This window comes from Bufo gargarizans, chromosome 1 (assembly GCF_014858855.1).
Source record: "Bufo gargarizans isolate SCDJY-AF-19 chromosome 1, ASM1485885v1, whole genome shotgun sequence".
NCBI lineage: Eukaryota > Metazoa > Chordata > Amphibia > Anura > Bufonidae > Bufo > Bufo gargarizans.
The window spans coordinates 172,106,577-172,131,698 of record NC_058080.1 but is presented as its reverse complement, the minus strand read 5'-3'; the positions used below and the strand labels follow the sequence as shown (position 1 = coordinate 172,131,698).

Below are 25,122 nucleotides of genomic sequence, written 5' to 3'. Positions count from 1 at the left end.
ATGGTCAGAAACAATGCTCAGGTAGCCCGTGGCATTTAAACGATGGCCAATTGGCACTAAGGGGCCTAAAGTGTGCCAAGAAAACATCCCCCACAACATTACACCAACACCACCAGCCTGCACAGTGGTAACAAGGCATGATGGATAAATGTTCTCATTCTGTTTATGCCAAATTCGGACTCTATCATTTGAATGTCTCAACAGAAATCGAGATTCATCAGACCAGGCAACATTTTTCCAGTCTTCAACAGTCCAATTTTGGTGAGCTCGTGCAAATTGTAGCCTCTTTTTCCTATTTGTAGTGGAGATGAGTGGTACCCGGTGGGGTCTTCTGCTGTTGTAGCCCATCCACCTCAAGGTTGTGCGTGTTGTGGCTTCACAAATGCTTTGCTGCATACCTCGGTTGTAACGAGTGGTTATTTCAGTCAACGTTGCTCTTCTATCAGCTTGAATCAGTCAGCCCATTCTCCTCTGACCTCTAGCATCAACAAGGCATTTTCGCCCACAGGACTGCAGCATACTGGATGTTTTTCCCTTTTCACACCATTCTTTGTAAACCCTAGAAATGGTTGTGCGTGAAAATCCCAGTAACTGAGCAGATTGTGAAATACTCAGACCGGCCCGTCTGGCACCAACAACCATGCCACGCTCAAAATTGCTTAAATCACCTTTCTTTCCCATTCTGACATTCAGTTTGGAGTTCAGGAGATTGTCTTGACCAGGACCACAACCCTACATGCATTGAAGCAACTGCCATGTGATTGGTTGACTAGATAATCGCATTAATGAGAAATAGAACAGGTGTTCCTAATAATTCTTTAGGTGAGTGTATATGAGGTGTGTGAGAGGCTGCAGGCTCAGTCATAGACAGCACTGTGTGCACTGCACACCATTCATGCAGGGTGTGACAGAAAATACCTTGCAGAAAAAAAAAATCGATTTAACATTTTTCTGTGATCTAATCACATTTGCAAGCCTGTGTGCCTCAGGCCCACACATACTGTATTGTGCCCACTGGCTAGTGGCTAGGCCTGCACTCATACCGTTACAGGGTGTCATTCACCCAAATACCTTGCAGAAAAAAAGAAATGTGATTTAAAAAATTTCTGTGATCTAATCACATTTGCAAGCCCGTGTGCGTCAGGCACACATATTCTGTATTGTGCCCACTGGCTAGTGTCTAGGCCTGCACTCAAAACGTTACAGGGTGTCATTCACTCAAATACCTTGCAGATAAAAAAAATTCTATTGAAAATGTAATATTGATATAATCACATTTGCAAGCCCGGGTGTGTCAGGCCCACACAGACTGTGCCCACTGCCCACCACTTATATAGGGTGGCACAGTACCTTGCACGCATAGTAACACTTATCTAATAAAAAATGACAGGCAGGGGCAGGACACACCGCAGGGGCCGTCGTGTTCGTGGTGCTGTGGTTTCCACTGGCCCTGGAATAATGCCCAGTTTTAAGAGGCCACGTACCCTGAACCCAAAAAATTCTGAGAAAATAGTTGACTGTCTTACACAGGACACCCAATCTTCAACCGCTTCCGCTAAGAACCTTGACGCACCATCCTCCTCCAGCTCAGCTTTGGTCACCTGCTCTCAAGTTACCACTCTGCCGCCCACCGCCACCACCACCACTACCACCACAGCCATCACAGCCGCTTCACTTGATCCCTCAGAGGAGTTATTTACACATCAGTTGGATGAAATTAGTGATGCACAACCATTATTGCCAGGGGATGTAGATAACAGGGATATGTCTCAGTCAGGCAGCATTACACACATGGACGTACAGTGTGATGATGATGATGATGTTGTACCCGCTGCTGCTTCCTTTGCTGAGGTGTCAGATACAAGTGAAATGGTTGATGATGAAGATGTGTCCGTGGATGCCACGTGGGTGCCTGCTCGAAGAGAAGAAGAAGAGGGGGAAAGTTCAGAAGGGGAGACAGAGTGAAGGAGGAGACGAGTTGGAAGCAGGGGGAGGTCGTCGCAAGGAGCTAGTGGCACAGTCAGACAGCATGTATCGGCACCTGGGGTCAGCCAGACAGCACGCCAATCAATGCAAGCTGTTACCACCACCAGAATGCCGTCATTGCAAAGCTCAGCAGTGTGGCATTTTTTTTGTGTGTCTTTTTGCAACCTGTGCCAAAAGAAACTGAGTCGTGGGAAATCCAACACCCACCTAGGTACAACTGCTTTGCGAAGGCACATGATCGCACATCACAAACGCCACATGATGACGTGTAGAAGCAGCACACAAGCTCAAAGCCACCATCCTCCTCCTGGTCCAGCATCTTCAGCCACGTCAACCACTGCTGTCCTCCTTGCCCCCTCTCAACCACCCACCGCTCCGCCTCTCACCTTGAGCAGTTCCATCTCATCTGCCCACAGTCAGGTGTCTGTAAAGGAAATGTTTGAGCGTAAGAAGCCAATGTCACAGAGTCACCCCCTTGCCCGGCGTCTGACAGCTGGCTTGACGGAACTCTTAGCCCGCCAGCTTTTACCATACCAGCTAGTGGAATCTGAGGCCTTCAAAAAATTTGTCGCTATTGGGACACCACAGTGGAAGGTACCCGGACAATTTTTTTTTTCTAATAAGGCAATCCCAAACCTCTACTCAGTGATTGAAAAGGAAGTCATGGCATCTCTGGCATACAGTGTTGGGGCAAGGGTCCATCTGACCACTGATACCTGGTCTGCAAAGCACGGTCAGGGCAGGTATATCACCTACACTGCGCATTGGGTCAACCTGCTGACGGCTGCCAAGCATGGAATGCGTGGCTCTGCAGAGGAGTTGGTGACACTGCCACGACTTGCCGGCAGGCCTACTGCCACCTCCTCTACTCCTCCTACTCCATCCTCTTCCATAACCTCCTCGGCTGAGTCCTCTTCTGCTGCGGCGTCTGGCTGCACATCAGCTGAATCCCCCCAGCTCCCCAGGGGCTATTCCAGATCCCGGATACGACAGTGTCACGCTGTCTTGGGGTTGACTTGTCTGAAAGCAGAGAGCCACACCGGACCAGCACTCCTGTCCGCCCTTAACGCACAGGTGGATCAGTGGCTAACCCCGCACCAACTGGAGATCGGGAAAGTGGTGTGTGACAATGAAAGCAATTTGTTGGCGGCATTGAATTTGGGCAAGTTGTCACATGTGCCGTGCATGGCACATGTGTTGAATCTCATCGTACAACGCTTTGTGTCTAAGTACCCAGGCTTACAGGACGTCCTCAAGCAGGCCAGGAGGGTGTGTGGCCATTTCAGGCGTTCCTACACGACCATGGCGCACTTTTCAGACATTCAGCGGCGAAACAACATGCCAGTGAGGCGCTTGATTTGCGACACCCCGACATGTTGAAATTCAACACTCCTAATGTTCGACCACCTGCTCCAACAAGAAAAAGCCGTCAACGAGTATTTGTATGACCGGGGTGCTAGGACAGCCTCTGTGGAGATGGGAATTTTTTTGCCACGTTACTGGACGCTCATGCGCAATGCCTGTAGGCTCATGCGTCCTTTTGAGGAGGTGACAAACCTAGTCAGTCGCACAGAAGGCACCATCAGCGACCTCATCCCATTTGTTTTCTTCCTGGAACGTGCCCTGCGAAGAGTGCTGGATCAGGCTGTAGATGAGCGTGAAGAGGAAGAGTTGTGGTCCCTATTACCACCAGAAACAGCCTTGTCATCATCGCTTGCCGGACCTGCTGCAACGCGGCATGAGGAGTATGAGGAAGAGGAGTCAGAGGAGGAATGTGGCTTTGAGGAGGAGGAAGACCAACCACAGCAGGCATCCCAGGGTGCTTGTTGTTGTCACCTATCTGGGACCCGTGGTCTTGTACGTGGCTGGGGGGAAGAACAGACCGTCAATGACATCAGTGAGGAGGAGGAACGGGAAATGAGTAGCTCGGCATCCAACCTTGTGCAAATGGGGTCTTTCATACTGTCATGTCTGTTGAGGGACCCTCGTATAAAAAGGATGAAGGAGAACGACCTGTACTGGGTGGCCACGCTACTAGACCCCCGGTATAAGCAGAAAGTGGCGGAAATGTTACCAAATTACCGGAAGTCAGAAAGGATGCAGCAGTTCAAAACCAAACTAAAAAATATGCTTTACACAGCTTATAAGGGGGATGTCACAGCACAACGGGAATCTAACTGGGGAAGAGGTGAAAGTAATCCTCCTCCTACCGCGACCACGGCGGCAAGGACAGGACGATTTACAGATGTGTTGTTGATTGAGGACATGCAGAGCTTTTTCAGTCCTACACACATCGCCACAGCCCTTCGGGATCCAGCCTTAGAGAACGACTCGACCGACAGGTGGCAGACTACCTCGCCTTAACTGCAGATATCGACACTCTGAGGAGCGATGAACCCCTTGACTACTGGGTGTGCAGGCTTGACCTGTTGCCTGAGCTATCCCAGTTTGCGATAGAAATTCTGGCCTGCCCCGCTTCAAGTGTCCTGTCAGAAAGGACCTTCAGTGCAGCAGGAGGCATTGTCACTGACAAAAGAAGTCGCCTCGGTCAAAAAAGTGTTGATTACCTCACCTTCATTAAGATGAATGAGGCATGGATCCCGAAGGGACTGACAGTAGGGGATACATTTAACTAACAAAAGGCCTGATGACATGCCTTGGCCTCAAAATGGTCCCCATTTAATGTCTGCATATCGGATGATTTTCGTGAATTCTCCGCACCAACTAGGGTTCAAACCGCAATGTTTTAGTCACCTTTCTGCCTTGAAAACATCAATACAACAGCGGCTGCATCAATAACATTGTTTTTCAGGCATGTGTACATGCCTAATTTTTCTGGCCTCTGGTGCAGCACCGTGTGGCTGCACTGTGGCTGCAAAAACAAAACAAAACAAAAATCGGTACCTTGTTGTGGTGAAGGGGCTTACGTGTCACAATAAAGCGATCATCACCTCTATGAGTGTGTTGGCAATGTTGCCACACCCCAGACGATAAGGCCGTTGCTTCATTATGATCAGACTAAAAGCAATCGGGACGGCTGGATGTTTTTTCATTTTTATTTTTATTTTTTAGTTGTATGGGTGGGTTTTTAATACATAAAATAAAAAAATCATAATAAAGTCTCTAAATAGTTTATTAGAAATAATGCAGACAATTTTAAAAATCCCCATCAATTCCAATACAAATCAAGTACAAAGCTCAGAACTAAATTATTCCAGGATGTCGTAATGGTTCGTTCATTCGACAATGGTTATTCAATTCGACACACGTCCCTGGATAGGGGACGTGCAGTGTCCCAGGGGGTCAGTAGTGTATGCTGGGCTTTGTAGTGCAGTTTAACCCACTAACCTGGGATCCACTGTCGTCTTCAATCTGGGCAAATACTGGAACAGGCAGGTATTCAATGTTCGTGACGCCAGTGTCAACGGTGTAAACGTTAAACGGTGACACGCCGTGTAAAGTAATGTGGAATAACGGAACAACCACGGGTTAGCCAACCAAAACTGGAACTTTACTGAATGTCAGTGAGAATCATACATGGACGCAGTTGGAAGCGCAGTTCCATGGAAGACAGTTGGTTTCTATTTGAATACAGTTGGTTCTTAGAAGTACAGACTGGCCGGTTATAGCAATGTTCTTTACAGAGTGTTAATTACAGGAGATGCAGTACAGGCGGATTACACACTATTCCTGACTGGTCCTGAAACATGTGACTTATTCTCCAAGGTCTAATGCCCTATATCTGGCGTATCCTTGAAGCTGTCTTTATCTAGTACCTCCTCTGTTATCTTGAGTACCTCTTGCTTTATCAGATTGGCCTCTGTTGTATTCTGTGTCCCGGCTGGTTAGCTATGCCCTTCTTGCTTCTATGAATACGGACTCAGGAGGGGAACCTGCCCCTCGGATCTGGAATCCGGTCACAGGGCCTACTCTACCCTCTCAGCACTGAGTCTAGAAACTTCTCTTTCCTGAGCTAGGCCCTAGCCTATTTATACTGAACTGGGGGTCCCTCTGCTGGCTGTGACAAGGATTGCCGGTAACCGGCCTGACTGGCTTAAAGGGAAATACACATTCCAACCTAGCAGTGTCGGGTAGCCTACCCGTATGCTGCACACGTAACAGGGATTAAACTGATAGGAATAGTACTAGTTAAGACACCACTCATATAGGGTGTCACAGCACATTGCTCCGTACACGCGCAGTGCCCCAACTTGGGAGTAAGAGGACCGACCAAGCTGCTTTTTCCATCTCCCGGTTCCTAAAATCAATTCAGTTTGGTGTATCAGAGTTTGGTCTGTCACTGTGAAGGCAGTCGAAGGTACCCGGACTAAATTTTCTTTTTTTACAAAAGGCAATCCCTGATATGGGACATAACAGGGATTAAACTGATGAGAATAGTACTACAGAAAATAGCACTCATATCGGGTGTGACAGTAAATTGCACGGCGCAGACGCAGTAACCGTGGCGTGGATTCAAACAAAGGGGAGGGAGCCAGCAATTTTTAAACCATCTCCCCGTTCGAAAATTCTATTTAATAAATGGACCCCAGATTGGGGATGTAACAGGGATTAAACTGATGAGAAGAGAGAACTACAGGAAATACCACTCATATCGGGTGTGACAGTAAATTGCACGGCGCAGACGCAGTGACCGTGGCGTGGATTCAAACAAAGGGGAGGGAGCCAGCATTTTTTTAACCATCTCCCAGTTCGAAAAATCCATTTAATAAATGGACCCCAGATTGGGGACGTAACAGGGATTAAACTGATGAGAAGAGAGAACTATAGAAAATAGCACTCATATCGGGTCGGACAGTAAATTGCACGGCGCAGACGCAGTGACCGTGGATTCAAACAAAGGGGAGGGAGCCAGCGTTTTTTTAACCATCTCTCCATTCGAAAAATCAATTCAATTCACCTTTTTCGGGACCCTTGGTGTTGTACGTGGCTGGGTGGAGGAAGAAACCTTCAATGACATCAACGGGACATGGCCAGCTTGGTATCTAACCTTGTGCAAATGGGAAGTTTGCGGTTAGGCAAATGGATAGAGTTGAGCGAACACCTGGATGTTCGGGTTGGAGAAGTTCGGCCGAACTTCCCAGAAATGTTCGGGTTCGGAATCCGAACCCGACCCGAACTTCGTCCCGAACCCGAACCCCATAGAAGTCAATGGGGACCCAAACTTTTCGGCACTAAAAAGGCTGTAAAACAGCCCAGGAAAGAGCTAGAGGGCTGCAAAAGGCAGCAACATGTAGGTAAATCCCCTGCAAACAAATGTGGATAGGGAAATGAATAAAAATAAAAATAAAATAAATAAAAATTAACCAATATCAATTGGAGAGAGGTCCCAAAGCAGAGAATCTAGCTTCACGTCACCCACCACTGTAACAGTCCATTGTCAGATATTTAGTCCCAGGCACCCAGGCAGAGGAGAGAGGTCCCTTAACAGAGAATCTGGCTTCATGTCAGCAGAGAATCAGCCTGCATGTCATAGCAGAGAATCAGGCTTCACGTCAGCCACCACTGTAACAGTCCATTGTCATATATTTAGGCCCAGGCACCCAGGCAGAGGAGAGAGGTCCCGTAACAGAGAATCTGGCTTCATGTCAGCAGAGAATCAGTCTGTGTGTCATAGCAGAGAATCAGGCTTCACGTCAGCCACCACTGTAACAGTCCATTGTCATATATCTAGGCCCAGGCAGAGGAGAGAGGTCCCGTAACAGAGAATCTGGCTTCATGTCAGCAGAGAATCAGTCTGCATGTCATAGCAGAGAATCAGGCTTCACGTCAGCCACCACTGTAACAGTCCATTGTCATATATTTAGGCCCAGGCACCCAGGCAGAAGAGAGAGGTCCCGTAACAGAGAATCTGGCTTCATGTCAGCAGAGAATCAGTCTGCATGTCATATCAGAGAATCAGGCTTCACGTCAGCCACCACTGTAACAGTCCATTGTCATATATTTAGGCCCAGGCACCCAGGCAGAGGAGAGAGGTCCCGTAACAGAGAATCTGGCTTCATGTCAGCAGAGAATCAGTCTGCATGTCATAGCAGAGAATCATGCTTCACGTCACCCAACATTGGAACAGTCCATTGTCATATATTTAGGCCCCGACACCCAGACAGAGGAGAGGTTCATTCAACTTTGGGTTGCCTCGCAATATAATGGTAAAATTTAAATTAAAATAGGATTGAATGAGGAAGTGCCCTGGAGTACAATAATATATGGTTAAGGGGAGGTAGTTAATGTCTAATCTGCACAAGGGATGGACAGGTCCTGTGGGATCCATGCCTGGTTAATTTTTATGAACGTCAGCTTGTCCACATTGGCTGTAGACAGGCGGCTGCGTTTGTCTGTAATGACGCCCCCTGCCGTGCTGAATACACGTTCAGACAAAACGCTGGCCGCCGGGCAGGCCAGCACCTCCAAGGCATAAAAGGCTAGCTCTGGCCACGTGGACAATTTAGAGACCCAGAAGTTGAATGGGGCCGAACCATCAGTCACTACATGGAGGGATGTGCACACGTACTGTTCCACCGTGTTAGTGAAATGTTGCCTCCTGCTAACACGTTGCGTATCAGGTGGTGGTGCAGTTAGCTGTGGCGTGTTGACAAAACTTTTCCACATCTCTGCCATGCTAACCCTGCCCTCAGAGGAGCTGGCCGTGACACAGCTGCCTTGGCGACCTCTTGCTCCTCCTCTGCCTTGGCCTTGGGCTTCCACTTGTTCCCCTGTGACATTTGGGAATGCTCTCAGTAGCGCGTCTACCAACGTGCGCTTGTACTCGCGCATCTTCCTATCACGCTCCAGTGCAGGAAGTGAGGTGGGCACATTGTCTTTGTACCGTGGATCCAGCAGGGTGGCAACCCAGTAGTCCGCACACGTTAAAATGTGGGCAACTCTGCTGTCGTTACGCAGGCACTGCAGCATGTAGTCGCTCATGTGTGCCAGGCTGCCCAGGGGTAAGGACAAGCTGTCCTCTGTGGGAGGCGTATCGTCATCGTCCTGCGTTTCCCCCCAGCCACGCACCAGTGATGGGCCTGAGCTGCGTTGGGTGCCACCCCGCTGTGACCATGCTTCATCCTCATCCTCCTCCACCTACTCCTCATCCTCGTCCTCCTCGTCCTCCAGTAGTGGGCCCTGGCTGGCCACATTTGTACCTGGCCTCTGAAGTTGCAAAAAACCTCCCTCTGAGTCATTTCGAAGAGACTGGCCTGAAAGTGCTAAAAATGACCCCTCTTCCTCCTCCTCCTCCTCCTGGGCCACCTCCTCTTCCATCATTGCCCTAAGTGTTTTCTCAAGGAGACATAGAAGTGGTATTGTAAAGCTGATAACGGCGTCATCGCCACTGGCCATGTTGGTGGAGTACTCGAAACAGCGCAACAGGGCACACAGGTCTCGCATGGAGGCCCAGTCATTGGTGGTGAAGTGGTGCTGTTCCGCAGTGCAACTGACCCGTGCGTGCTGCAGCTGAAACTCCACTATGGCCTGCTGCTGCTTGCACAGTCTGTCCAGCATGTGCAAGGTGGAGTTCCACCTGGTGGGCACGTCGCATATGAGGCGGTGAGCGGGAAGGCCGAAGTTACGCTGTAGCGCAGACAGGCGAGCAGCGGCAGGATGTGAACGCCGGAAGCGCGAACAGACGGCCCGCACTTTATGCAGCAGCTCTGACATGTCGGGGTAGTTGTGAATGAACTTCTGCACCACCAAATTCAGCACATGCGCCAAGCAAGGGATGTGCGTCAAACCGGCTAGTCCCAGAGCTGCAACGAGATTTCGCCCATTATCGCACACCACCAGGCCGGGCTTGAGGCTCACCGGCAGCAACCACTCATCGGTCTGTTGTTCTATACCCCGCCACAACTCCTGTGCGGTGTGGGGCCTGTCCCCCAAACATATGAGTTTCAGAATGGCCTGCTGACGTTTACCCCAGGCTGTGCTGAAGTTGGTGGTGAAGGTGTGTGGCTGACTGGATGAGCAGGTGGAAGAAGAGGAGGAGGAAGCTGAGTAGGAGGAGGTGGCAACAGGAGGCAAAGAATGTTGCCCTGCGATCCTTGGCGGCGGAAGGACGTGTGCCAAGCAGCTCTCCGCCTGGGGCCCAGCCGCCACTACATTTACCCAGTGTGCAGTTAGGGAGATATAGCGTCCCTGGCCGTGCTTACTGGTCCACGTATCTGTGGTTAGGTGGACCTTGCCACAGATGGCGTTGCGCAGTGCACACTTGATTTTACCGGATACTTGGTTGTGCAGGGAAGGCACGGCTCTCTTGGAGAAGTAGTGCCGGCTGGGAACAACATACTGTGGGACAGCAAGCGACATGAGCTGTTTGAAGCTGTCTGTGTCCACCAGCCTGAATGACAGCATTTCATAGGCCAGTAATTTAGAAATGCTGGCATTCAGGGCCAGGGATCGAGGGTGGCTAGGTGGGAATTTACGCTTTCTCTCAAATGTTTGTGAGATGGAGAGCTGAACGCTGGCGTGTGACATGGTTGAGATCCTTGGTGACAGAGGTGGTGGTGATGGTGGTACATCCTCTGTTTGCTAGGCGGCAGGTGCCAACGTTCCTCCAGAGGCGGCGAAAGATGCCGAGGCGGCAGCAGCAGAAGGGGCCGAGGCGGCAGCAGCAGAAGAGGCCGAGGCGGCAGCAGCAGAAGAGGTAGCAGGGGGAGCCTGAGTAACTTCCTTGGTTTTAAGGTGTTTACTCCACTGCAGTTCATGCTTTGCATGCAGGTGCCTGGTCATGCAGGTTGTGCTAAGGTTCAGAACGTTAATGCCTCGCTTCAGGCTCTGATGGCAGAGCGTGCAAACCACTCGGGTTTTGTCGTCAGCACATTGTTTGAAGAAGTGCCATGCCAGGGAACTCCTTGAAGCTGCATTTGGGGTGCTCGGTCCCAGATGGCGGCGGTCAGTAGCAGGCGGAGTCTCTTGGCGGCGGGTGTTCTGCTTTTGCCCACTGCTCCCTCTTTTGCTACGCTGTTGGCCCAGTCTCACCACTGCCTCTTCCTCCGAACTGTGAAAGTCAGTGGCACGACCTTCATTCCATATGGGGTCTAGGACCTCATTGTCCCCTGCATTGTCTTCCACCCAGTCTTGATCCCTGACCTCCTGTTCAGTCTGCACACTGCAGAAAGACGCAGCAGTTGGCACCTGTGTTTTGTCATCATCAGAGACGTGCTGAGGTGGTATTCCCATGTCCTCATCATCAGGAAACATAAGTGGTTGTGCGTCAGTGCATTCTATGTCTTCCACCACTGGGGAAGGGCTAGGTGGATGCCCTTGGGAATCCCTGCCAGTGGAGTCTTCAAACAGCATAAGAGACTGCTGCATAACTTGAGGCTCAGACAGTTTCCCTGGTATGCATGGGGGTGATGTGACAGACTGATGGGCTTGGTTTTCAGGCGCCATCTGTGCGCTTTCTGCAGAAGACTGGGTGGGAGATAATGTGAACGTGCTGGATCCACTGTCGGCCACCCAATTGACTAATGCCTGTACCTGCTCAGGCCTTACCATCCTTAGAACGGCATTGGGCCCCACCAAATATCGCTGTATATTATGGCGGCTACTGGGACCTGAGGTAGTTGGTACACTAGGACGTGTGGCTGTGGCAGAACGGCCACGTCCTCTCCCAGCACCAGAGGGTCCACTAACTGCAACAAAGGCCATGTCCGCTTCCTTTACTAGATGTTTTCCTCATTGTTATCGTTCACCACAACAACAAAAATATTATTTGGCCCAATGTATTGAATTCAAATTCAGGCCTTTTTTTTACAGACACCTAACACTATCTGGCTATCTATTTAGGTACAGTATTACACTAATACAGGCACAGCAGTAACCACAGATTTAGTTGACTATAAATTTGAGGCCTATTATTTAGGCGCTGGGTGACAGGTATACGTTTACGGACAGAATTAGACTGGGATATGCACAGTAGCGTGTGTGTGAAGTTATTGAGAATGACCCTATGTGCACCTTGAATCTTATATACCCTTTTAGGGATAAATTTAAAGTAGGCCTGATACAGCAGGAACCACTAATTTAGAGAATTGCTAAATTTGGAATTGTATTTCAACCCAGAACAAAAACTGTGCTTTGACGGACACTAAATAACTTGACCAGCTACAGCAATAACCACAGATTTAGCTGACTATAAATTTGAGGCCTATTATTTAGGCGCTGGGTGACAGGTATACGTTTACAGACAGAATTAGACTGGGATATGCACAGTAGCGCGTGTGTGTGAAGTTATTGAGAATGACCCTATCTGCACCTTGAATCTAATATGCCCTTTTAGGGCCGCTTCACACGAGCGGATGCCGTGCGTGGCATCCGCTCCGTGAAAGAGTGCCAAGACCCGCTGCAGACTGCAGAGGCACGGAGCAGTAACATGACTGTTAATGCTCCGTGCCTCTCTGTGATCTCTTTACTACGAAATCACAGTGACAACTGTGATTTCGTAGTAAAGAGATCACAGAGAGGCACGGAGCATTAACAGTCATGTTACTGCTCCGTGCCTCTGCAGTCTGCAGCGGGTCTTGGCACTCTTTCACGGAGCGGATGCCACGCACGGCATCCGCTCGTGTGAAGCGGCCCTTTAGGGATAGATTTAAAGTAGGTCTGATACAGCAGAAACCACTAAATTAGGAAATTGCAAAATTGGGAATTGTATTTCAACCCAGAACAAAAACTGTGCTTTGACGGACACTAAATAACTTGACCAGCTACAGCAATAATGACAGATTTGGATGAATATAAATTTGAGGCCTATTATTTAGGCGCTGGGTGACAGGTATACGTTTACGGACAGAATTAGACTGGGATATGCACAGTAGCGTGTGTGTGAAGTTATTGAGAATGACCCTATGTGCACCTTGAATCTAATATACCCTTTTAGGCTGGGTTCACACCTGAGCGTTTTACAGCGCGTTCAAACGCGCTGTAAAACGCTCAACACATGAAAACCAATGCTTCCCTATGGGAATGGTTCTCACCTGGGCGTTTTACAGCGCGTACGATCGCGCTGTAAAACGCCCGACGCATAATCAAGTACTTGAGCTTCTTTGGGGCGTTTTGACGCGCGTTTGTGGCCATAGGACACTGCAGTCAATCACACAAACGCGCGTCAAACGCGCGTTTACTATTACAAAAAACGTGCATAAAAACGCGCGACAAAAACGCGCGTAAAACGCGCGTTTGAGAAACGCTCAGGTGTGAACCCAGCCTAAGGGATAAATTTAAAGTAAGCCTGATGCAGCAGAAACCACTAATTTAGAGAATTGCTAAATTGGGAATTGTATTTCAACCCAGAACAAAAACTGTGCTTTGACGGACACTAAATAACTTGCCCAGCTACAGCAATAACCACAGATTTAGCTGACTATAAATTTGAGGCCTATTATTTAGGCGCTGGGTGACAGGTATACGTTTACAGACAGAATTAGACTGGGATATGGCCAAAAAATAACCACACTATTGATGGTTAAATGCACTTGGTGTGACAGCTTGACCCTGATGTAGGCTATAGCCAAAAAATAACCACAATATTGATGGTTAAATGCACTTGGTGTGACAGCTTCACCCTGATGCCTGATTTAGGATATAGCCAAAAAACAACCACACTATTGAGGGTTAAATACACTTGGTAACAGGCTCAGCTTGCCCCTGATGTAGTATATGGCCAAAAAATAACCACACTATTGATGGTTAAATGCACTTGGTGTGACAGCTTCACCCTGATGTAGGATATAGCCAAAAAACAACCACACTATTGAGGGTTAAATGCACTTGGTGACAGCTTGCCCCTGATGTAGTATATGGCCAAAAGATAACCACACTATTGATGGTTAAATGCACTTGGTGTGACAGCTTCACCCTGATGTAGGATATAGCCAAAAAACAACCACACTATTGAGGGTTAACTGCACTTGGTGACAGCTTGCCCCTGATGTAGTATATGGCCAAAAAATAACCACACTATTGATGGTTAAATGCACTTGGTGTGACAGCTTCAAACTGATGTAGGATATAGCCAAAAAATAACCACACTATTGAGGGTTAAATGTACTTGGTGGCAGCTTGTGCTGGCGCACCACAAGACACAAAATGGCCGCCAATCACCCCAGAAAAAAGTGAATGAAAAACGCTCTGGGCAGCCTAAAAACAGTGAGCAATTGAATAGCAGCAGTTCAATCATCCACAGCTGCAGATCGATCTCTGAATTAAGTCTTTTGGAGGAGTTAATCACTGCCTAATCTCGCCCTAACGTCGCAGCTGCAACCTCTCCCTACACTGATCAGAGCAGAGTGACGTGCTTAAATAGAGGCTGGGTCACATGCTGCACTGGCCAATCACAGACATGCCAATAGTAGGCATGGCTGTGACGGCCTCTTGGGGCAAGTAGTATGACGCTTGTTGATTGGCTGCTTTGCAGCCTTTCAAAAAGCGCCAAGAAAGCGATGAACACCGAACCCGGACTTTTACGAAAATGTTCGGGTTCGGGTCCGTGTCACGGACACCCCAAAATTCGGTACGAACCCGAACTATACAGTTCGGGTTCGCTCATCCCTACAAATGGACTGTTTGCAGTTGTTTGCTGTGCATTAAAAGGGGAGTTTGGTCTGTCAATGTCTGTGAAGCGGGCGTAACCCTTACACTACCTGATTGATACAACATCATACCTGATCGTATACACACACTGGATGTTTTAAACCACGTTGTTGAAAAAAACTAGACATCTCTAGTCCTCTGTCCCGGCTCCGAGCAGCAGCTGCAGTTCGTCTCCTGTAGGACCAACCCCCAGCCCCCAAGAATCGTACCTGCTCCTGTTTGACAGCGACAGTGAGAGGGACACCTTGGGGGAGGTAATGCAGGAGGCTGACTTGCACTTCAGTCCTGAGGGTCAGGACCTTATGGAAGGGATGGAGGAGGAGATGGAGGGGGTACCACCTGTATGTACCCCAGTGACATCCCTTCCAACAGGTGCAGGCGGTTTCAGCCAGTGAAACCCCACACCTAGTCAGACCCAGGCGTCAGTGAGGGGACAGAGGAGCCAGGTCAGGGGCCCCACTTCTGCTGTTTCCCTCAGTCTACCACTGGTTGGCCCTTTGTCTGAAATATCGGGGGACAAAGAGGAGGGTGACAGAGAATGGGCGCCACCTCCCTTGTCAGGCATCAGCAGCACTAATGAGGAGGAAGGTAGGCACCAGAGACAAATGGTGCGACAGGTTGCCAGTCAGCCCAGCATCAGGGGCTCCACTGGTAATGGCAGTAGGATGAGGCAGCAGCAGCCAGATCCACCTGTCCGCATCGAGCCCGAGCAGGCGCAAGTCAGCACCGCCCCATCTGACAGGAGGGTGGTGCGTAAGTCGCCTGTTTGGGCATACTTCACCCTAGCACCAGATGATGCCACAATTGTATTTGCAATCTGTGCCATGCCAGGGTGAGGAGAGGGAGGTCTGCGGCTCGGCTGGGTACCACTGCCCTCACCCAGCACATACGAATCAACCACTGGCGGGAGTGGGAACAGATGCGGGGTGGTCACAGCAGTGGCGCCACCAGCAGTGTGCAGGGGACAGCAGCTCCTGCCACTGTTCTGCAGCCACCCCAACCACTTCCAACAAGGCGTTCCCACTCCCCCGCTCCCTCTCCTAGAGGTACTGGTACTGGCAGCCAGACCTCTGCCTCCACCGCACCCTCCTCTATGTCCTCCACTGCCGTCCGGTGCCAGCCCACAGTTGCTGACCTTTTTGAACGCACCGCGCCCTATGCCCCCGGGGACCGACGCGTGCGTTCACTCAATGGGCTCCTGGCAAGGGTTATCGCCCAACATCTGCTGCCCTTCAATCTTGTGGACAGCAATCCATTCTGGCAGATGTTGGAGCAGGTACAACCCATGTCCCCAGCCGCCATTTCTTTGCCAGGACTGGCGTCCCTGCCCTACACCAACACATTGTGAAGAATGTATCCCTGTCGCTGGATTATGCTGTCAGTGACAGGGTGCATCTCACAATGGATGCTTGGACCAGCAGGCATGGGCAGGGACGCTATATCAGTTTTACTGCCCATTGGGTATCCCTCCGAGGTGCCGGGAAAGTCAGATGCCGCCCCAGGGTGTCCAGGGGAGAACTGCTGCTCTCCTCCCACAAGCCACTGTCTCCACCGCTGCTGAGCCCCCCAGCAAGCGTCCCCGTAGCTACGCAAGTGTGGTGCGCGTCTGCTGCCAGGCCGTGCTCCAGCTTGTGAGCTTAGGGGAACGGAGACACACTGGACCTGACGTTCTGGCCGCACTACAGGCTCAGGTCCAGAAGTGGCTGACACCCCGAAGGCTCCAGGCAGGTATGGTTGTCTGTGACAACGGCAGCAACCTACTCGCCGCCCTCCATGCTGACAGTCTAACACACGTGTCCTGCATGACACATGTCCTTAACCTAGTTGTGCAGAAATTCCTTCGAACATACGAAGAGTTGAGTGACATTGTGCCAAGGGTATGGAGGATTGCCAGCCACTTTAGACGCTCCCCAACTGCTGCAGCGTCCCTGTCCAAACTGCAGCAGGACAACAGCCTGCCACCTCACAGGCTGATTGTGGACAGTGTGACGCGGTGGAACTCCACCCTCCACATGCTGGAGAGGTTGTGGGAGCAGCGAAGGGCGGTGAGGGAATACCTGCTGGACCAAGGCACTCCAGGGCCAGCACACCCACTCCCATACATCACTAATGTGGAGTGGGGGCAGATACAACAGGTCTGCCATGTGTTGGCCCCATTTGAGCAGGCGACCAAGATGGTCAGCGGGGAGCGGGTCGGCCCCAATGATGTGCTCCCCTTAGTGTTCCTGCTGGACAGGACACTAGATTGCCTGCTCGAGGCTGGGGAGAGTGCCTTGTTGGAGCAAGAGGGGGCAGCAATGCTCCAACAAGACCAGGCCCAAGACGAGGAGGAGGAGGAGGAAGAATTTGTAGACGTCCAGCAGTCTGGGCCTGGTCAGGAGGGAGAGACGGTGTTGGTGGGCACCGTTAGTCCGGGGGTAGGGCAGCTACAACCGGGAGCAGCAGCAACAGCAGCAGGAGGACCAAGAAGTCATGGTCCTGGGCAGCCATGAACAGTCACAGCGGGCTGTCCTCTTCCCTATGGCTGCCCACATGCTGCGATGCCTCCGGAGGGACCCCCGGATCAAGAGAATCAAGGAGAGGGAAGATTATTGGTTGGCCACCCTTTTAGACCCTCGCTGCAAGGGGAAACTGGAGCAGTTCATCCTAGCCAGCCGTAGACAGGCCCGGATGGATCAACTGCGGGCCTGTCTGATCAAGCGGCTGGAGCAGGCCAACCCTTGGCCTCACGCTCCAGTTATCCCCGTCTGTCTCACCTAGCAGGAGGCTAGCACTAGCAGCACCAGCCGAGCAGGTGACCTTATGGGTGAGATGCGGTCGTTCTACCAGACTGCACGACCCAGTAGCAGCAGCAGTCACCACCAGCGGCTGGCCCGCATGGTGGCAGACTACATGGGGTCCGTTGGTGCTTCCGACAGCATGAGCACCGACGACCCTATGGAGTACTGGGTCGCCAGGCTGGACACCTGCCGTGAGCTTGCTCAGTATGCGCTGGAGTTACTATCTTGCCCCCCCTCCAGCGTACTGTGATGGACAAGCGGACCCGTCTGTCCACAGACTCAGTGGACAGACTTACAATCATTAAAATGAACGAGTCCTGGATCGGCAGTGACTTCTTGGCCCCATGTGCTATCTTTTTGCGTAACGGCCGGATCGCGTACCGATTTAAGTGAATTGGTCTGCGATCCGCTGGGGCTGCCCCATGTACTGGGCTCGTGTACTGCGGACTGCATTTTGTGGGCCGCAGCACGACAAGGGGGCGTACACGCCCGTGGGAAAGAGGCGTTTAAGGTGATGACAGGGAAAGTGGGTCACCTTCTCTGTCATTCTGCAGAGTGCATTTTTGATTGTCATTAGAGGGAACAATGTTTACTAGAGTAACATAAAACTGCCATTAAACTTACCGCACATTACGATTGAATTAGTTTATCTTTTTTTTTTTTTTTTTTTTTATCAATTATTATTCCTTTCCGCTCAAGATAAACGTACATGAATCATGTCCTATAAAAATTTTAAGTATGGAGTAGTAGAATGATGCCGATCTTCCCTGTAGAGATGGGGTAGATAGAGATATGACGGTGGTCTGTACTGCTATAATATATTTCTCTAACCCATCTCTAAACGGAAGCCATCAAAATTTCTCCCCCTTAAGACATCAGCATTAGGCCGAATGCACACGGCCGTGAGCAGTCCGTGGAACCATGGGCTGGATTCCTGCTGAGAGCAGAAGCACACGGCGTCATTGGTTGCTATGATGCCGTGCGCTTCCTGCTGCCGCCGCAATACAATAATACACTGGTATGACACTGGTGAAAAACGTCCGTGTGCATTCGGCCTTATAGAGGACAAAATTAATGTATGTTTTTCTTGAACTGAAAGGAATAATAATTTACAATAAAAGTACCAAAGAAATTAAGCCCAGCTGTATTTGTAATGTGGTGAAAGTTTCATTGTAGTTCTATTTTACTCCATTAAACATAGTGCCTTTGCAAGAGACTCCAAAATGCACTCTGCTGAATGACAGAGAAGGTGCTCCACTTTGCCTTTCATCCCCTGAACTGTGAAGTTTGCCACTGGCTCTTAGAACTCAACTCCCCCTCCCCGGGTTGTAGACAAGCCTCACATTTAAAGTCTTAGGCTACTTTCACACTAGTGTTCGGGCGGATCCGTTCTGAACGGATCCGCTCATAATAATGCAGACGGAGGCTCCGTTCAGTACGGATCCGTCTGCATTATTTTTAGCATAGAACAGCTAAGTGTGAAAATAGCCTAGTACGGATCCGTCCAGACTTTCAATGTAAAGTCAATGGGGGACGGATCCGCTTGAAGATTGAGCCACATTGTGGCATCTTCAAACGGATCCGTCCCCATTGACTTACATTGAAAGTCTGGACGGATCCGTACGGATCCGCACGCCTCCGCATGGCAAGCAGCGTTCAGCTGTCCGCCTGTCCGTGCGGAGGCGAGCGGAGCGGAGGCTGAACGCCGCCAGACTGATGCAGTCTGAGCGGATCCGCCTCCATTCAGACTGCATCAGGGCTGGACGGCTGCGTTCGGGTCCGCTCGTGAGCTCCTTCAAACGGAGCTCACGAGCGGACCAGCGAACGCTAGTGTGAAAGCAGCCTTATTCTGCACTATGACTTGCAATAGTTCATCAAGGATGCGCATTGAACCCAAACGCCTGTGACACCCACAGCAGCCAGGGGAAAGCAGCTGAGTCTTCGATGATGAGAAGGTGAACTAATCCAGGCGCATGAGCAGGGGACACTTCAAGACCCTGGCCCAGTAGAGCTGCCTCATCAGTGCCTTCTGTGCTCATACGGGTACAGGATGGATAGGTCCTGTCGTGGGCCTGGAGAACAGCGTGTGTGCGGTGAAGATCATGTATGGGTGTGGAGAGCGGCCGTACCTATTACTCCTCACAGACAAAAGGAGGACAAGATAGCCGCTGATAAACACCACCACTACTAGTGCCCTCTGGCGTGTAGGAATCATCACACGTTTAGGCTGTCTGTGTAGCCGCAGTGTTCTGATACTGACTCAATATGCTTTAAAGAATAAATTGCTGACTACCGATGCATGCATAGTGTCTACTTAATTCATCAATAATTTATGGTGTGGAAGCCAAATCTTAATATAATCAAAATAATCATTCTAGAATGCCACATTTTTTAATTATTATGCATGTCATCACATTTCCTCAGTACACTGAATACCTGCTGCTGTCAGAGTTGCATTTTTTTTTTAAGTTATGGGCTTACGATGGCCTGTTGGTTTCCCATTCAGGAGTACACATGGCTGCTGCCAACTTTGAACGTGCTGCTGTCTGACATGTCATATTTTATTTATGGGCTTGCCAGGGCCTGTTGGTTTCCCATTCAGGAGTGCACATTGCTGCTGCCAACTTTGAACGTGCTGCTGTCTGACATGTCATATTTTATTTATGGGCTTACCAGGGCCTGTTGGTTTCCCATTCAGGAGTACACATGGCTGCTGCCAACTTTGAACGTGCTGCTGTCTGACATGTCATATTTTATTTATGGGCTTACCAGGGCCTGTTGGTTTCCCATTCAGGAGTACACATTGCTGCTGCCAACTTTGAACGTGCTGCTGTCTGATATTTCATTTATGGGCTTACCATGGCCTGTTGGTTTCCCATTCAGGAGTACACATTGCTGCTGCCAACTTTGAACGTGCTGCTGTCTGACATGTCATATTTTATTTATGGGCTTACCAGGGCCTGTTGGTTTCCCATTCAGCAGTACACATTGCTGCTGCCAACTTTGAACGTGCTGCTGTCTGACATGTCATATTTCATTTATGGGCTTACTATGGCCTGTTGGTTTCCCATCAGGAGTACACATTGCTGCTGCCAACTTTGAACGTGCTGCTGTCTGTCCTGATAAGTTATTCAGAGCTATCTTTAGGCCTTTTCCTAGACATTTTCCATCTTCCATCCTGTTGATGCTGCTATTGAATTTGCTGATCATGCTGATTTTTGTTTAGTCCTTACACTACATCATTATATTTAAATGTTGATTATGCATTTCCTACTGAGTTGTGCCAAGTTATGTGTAGACCTTATGCTCAACCATTTCAAACTTCCATCTTCCTGATGCTGAATCTGTCTGTCCTGAACATGTAGTTATAATTACTCTTTATTCTCCAATTTTAACATTATATTATGATGCTGCCTGTGCTGCAGGGTTAGGCAAACTTGGTATAGACCTTTTACTATGGTGTTTACATTTACCTGCTTTTGTCTGCCCTGTTCCTGCAGAGTTTAGTTTAGCTATGTGTGGCCTTTAGACAACAGATTTTTCTATTTTAATGGTAGTTTCAGTAGTTATCCTTTATTGTTTGGGCCTTTGATTTGTATGCCTTCTACTGTTGCGTTACTATTTTACTGCTACTGTCTGGCCTAATCCTGCGAAGTAATGTGCCTGAAATATAGTAAATTATTAAAATCTAACTGTGGAATTTTTTTGTCCAGATCATGCAAAGGAGAACCAGCATGGACCACTTATTAGCCCTTGTAATATGACAAGTATTGAGTATTATTATTTTTATAAAATGGTGTTCATGTTTAATATTTGTGAATGTGCACTATTCATCGTATATTGTCAAGAATTCGATTTGAATATATATATTGAATAAAAACATTTTCGTTTAATACATTCATGCGGTTTTATGCTTCATTCACCAAAATAATTTATTTTGTTTTATTTTATTTTTAAAATTTTAATTTCGCTTTAATTGTTTTTTTGGCGTCCATGTTGTGGTTCTTACTTTAGCAAGCTGGGGACCGCATGTGGGCTTCCATTTTCAAAAGGTTTTGTGCACTTAACATTGTACAAGACTGATTGATAAACCTAATAAAAGTTTTTTATTTTATTTATTATTTTAATACAGACTTAGGTTCTAACATGGTGTTGTCGGTTGTCCTGGAAAAGATGCCTGGCTTCCGTGTTGACCTCTCTACATGGTTGGGTTTTACTGGCGTTATACTCATCCGTGTGGTAATCCGGTTTTGGTAATGGAGCGTTATTGCCACATGTATATATAGATATATACATTTATATGTAATCTTACTTCTTGACAATTATATAATGATTATTTTCACATGCTAGTGTAATATAATACCAGATTTTAATCTTTCAAAATTAACTGCTGACAGTATAACAATCTTGAAGCCATGTCACCATTTTGTGAGTGATTCTACTCATTGCATCACATGTTGATGTCTTTATTGAGGAAGCTATGCTCTGACATGTCCAATTTAACAAACGGACATTATATCAGATTCATGCTAGTTATTTCTTTGCTGACTCAATAGTTTCCTTTTTTTTTTTTCAGACACATTTGATGTTTACATTTTTTTTAAATAATGGAACTAATATAACTTAAGACACTATTGTCTGCCACATACAATGCTGTCTTGACACCTTTTTCTGGGAAGTCTTTATCACCTACTGACTCCAATTAGGATAATGGATTCAACACCTTTGACCCAATGCTAGGTATAATTATCAGATGTTGATTCAGTTACATATTAATTCCCAGAATTTTTGTACAGTCACTTAGAATTGAGAAAGCTCATTGGAAGAACGAGTAAAACATTTTCAAGAAATCTACAGTACGTCCAGTTGCCTTGATTTATTCATTACAGATATAACTTAAGACAATTTTACTATGCAATATTGTCTTATTGAGGTGGAAATTTGGATCACAGTATGGATAGTTGGATACTTTTTTTAATATAAGATTTTTTTTTAAGTATCAATTTTTTTGTTAAAATTTGGTTGATACTTTATATATTTATTATACATTTTTAATGTAGATTTGTATTTTGTAATCTAAAGCTTTGTTCAATAATACATTTGAAAGGTAATAGTGTGTTCACACAAAGGTTAATTAATGTGCATTAAACAATAATTTTCTATTATAAATTACGGTCTTTTTTTTAGATAAATGATTTATTGTACAATGTTATATTGGCCTTTTCAATAAAATATAATAATGAACTGTTATAATTTTTGGGATCTAAATAGTTTATTTTAGTTGGACAACAGTGTATATGTAAGCGATGAATACACATGCTGTAGTTGGGGGTTCAATCTTTTTTTTTAATACTTTTATAATCGGTCTTCCACAGCCCCATCTGTTACAAAATTTTGTCTGCTGCAATATAATAACTTGACACTCTCTATTACTGCTTAGTTATGCCAAACTTTGTGTAGTAATTAGAATACTACTTTAACTTACCAAGTGCATGCTGATCTTGACCTGATACTTCAGAATTCTGTGTAGTCATTATACTCCACCGTTAGCAATGACTGCTTCTATTGTCCTGATCATTGAGAGTTATGTGTAGGCCGTATAATCCACTGTTACTATCTACCTACTGCGGATTCTGCTGCTGTCTGTTCTGATCACGGCGAGTTAGCATTCAGCCTTTTGAGAATACACATTACCCGCTGCTGCCTGTCCTGCTGAGTTAGGATGAGATATGTTTAGGTCTTATACTCGACCGTTAATATCTACCAGCTGCAGATTCTGTCTGTCATGATCATACAGAGTTATGTCAAGCTAGTTGTTTGTCCTTTGTAGCTATGTGAAGTCCTTATACAACACCGTCAGCTGTCCTGATAAAGTTGATTTTTCAATTTACTAATCAACCTAAAATGTTAACTTTACCTACTGCTGCTGTCCAGATGAAGCTGACTTGTATGCCTCAGAATATAACGTTAGCTCTACCTGCTGCTGCAGTCCTGATCAAGTTGATTTGTTATGCATATACCTCATAATACAACACTATAAATACCTGCTGCTGCTGCTGTACATTTAAAGGTGACTTGTAGCCCTCAGAATACATTAGCTCTACCTGCTGCTGTCTTGATCAAGTTGATTTGTTATGTATATGCCTCATAATACAAACACTACCTGCTGCTGCTGTCATGAAAAAACATATTTATGTGTAGGCCTTATACTACACTGTTAAGATGTACCTACTGCTGTTGTCTGTCCGAACCCTGCTGACTTTGAACGTGGACTAAAGGCTCCTTTACTGATAAGTCTGCAGTTAAAATTAGACAAAAACATAACCTTAAAGAAAAATAAGTATGGAATCAATTTAACTGAAGAAAACTTTTTTAATAAAAAAAAAGTTTAAGGCAAGTTTTGCAGTTGTTCCTGCAAGTCTGCAAGTTCCTTCAGGTCCTCTCTATATTGGTCATGGAATTCCTGAAGCAACTTCTGGGATTTTCTGATTGTGGCTCGGCATTCCATGATCGTTTTCCGATGCCTCTTTTTCATTTTAGCAATTTTAGTTGCAATTTTCTTGATTACTGTTATGCAAACACAAAAAATAAAATATATCAATTAACAATAAGAGTCATTTGTTGAATTTTGTGTAGTATGTAGTTAAGTATTTAGAGCCTACAATAACCCAAAAAACAAACCTCACTCCCCAACCTATTACAACTTGTACAAAAAAAAAAGAGCAAGGATTATAACAAGGTAAAAAATCTAATTTTATTCAATATAAATCACATGATAATAACAGGTGAGACTCAAAAGGGACAGAACATGGAGACTGAGCCACAAAAGGGCTCTACAATATGGAGAATCACAATGGGGGATAATGTGACCATATACAGCAGGTAACAGCCAATTGACAGAAACTGTGAATATTGGAGTAGTTGCGGGTGCAATTGCTATTCCCTAGTATTGAACAACTACCTAGCTCTTATTCACAGCGTCCAAACAATGGATGCTGTAGGGTATAATTGGACGGTGCAATGCTACTCATAAAGATGGCATATAACAATAACTGCAAGCCACTAGTCCCACCCTAATCCAGATACCATGTTACCTACCCATGTTGCTGCTGAAAAATGGTGACACGGTTCCCCCACTGCTTCAACCTCAACACGTGTTTCACCACGTAGGCTTCGTCAGGAGGTACAAACACAATAAGACAAATTTGAGCATATAAAGGCTAAAGGAGGGATTAATTATCACTAACCATGATCATCTGTACCAGGGGTGTTCATGTTGTGAGACAGCCTCCTTCAGTGCTCCCTGGTCATTAAATGCGACCTGATTCCAGCACTTCCGGGTGGCAATCACACAGCACATGTGTCAGCCAATCACATAATCGCTACCTGGTCACATGGTCCTGATGTCATGGACATGTGACCATCTCCCAGGTCTTTCAACCATAGCTGAAATACTCCCAGGTCCTGTATACAGCTAAAGCTAATTATCTATAACTCAACACACCTCTCAATTATCTTCATATCAGCTCATAGGTCAATTTATAAAATAGAAATATAATCACAAGATCATCTCATAGAAGAATATATATTTATATTACCATGATTAAGTTATAGGGAGAAGGAAGGAGGAGGTGGGAGGGAGGGAATCACATAATTACTACCTGGTCACATGGTCCTGACGTCATGGACATGTGACCATCTCCCAGGTCCTTTAGCCATAACTGAAATGCTCCCAGGTCATGAATACAAC

At 47.3% G+C, this 25,122-nt stretch overlaps 1 long non-coding RNA gene across 1 annotated transcript; it reads right to left on the bottom strand.

The window, feature by feature from the left end:
* Nucleotides 1–23,724: 23,724 nt before the first annotated feature.
* Nucleotides 23,725–24,755, bottom strand: LOC122941602. Its single transcript, XR_006390470.1, has 2 exons — nucleotides 24,620–24,755; nucleotides 23,725–23,939 (listed from the first exon to the last, which is right to left on the bottom strand). It is a non-coding gene; the product is annotated as an uncharacterized LOC122941602 (long non-coding RNA).
* Between the last annotated feature and the right edge of the window lie 367 nt (nucleotides 24,756–25,122).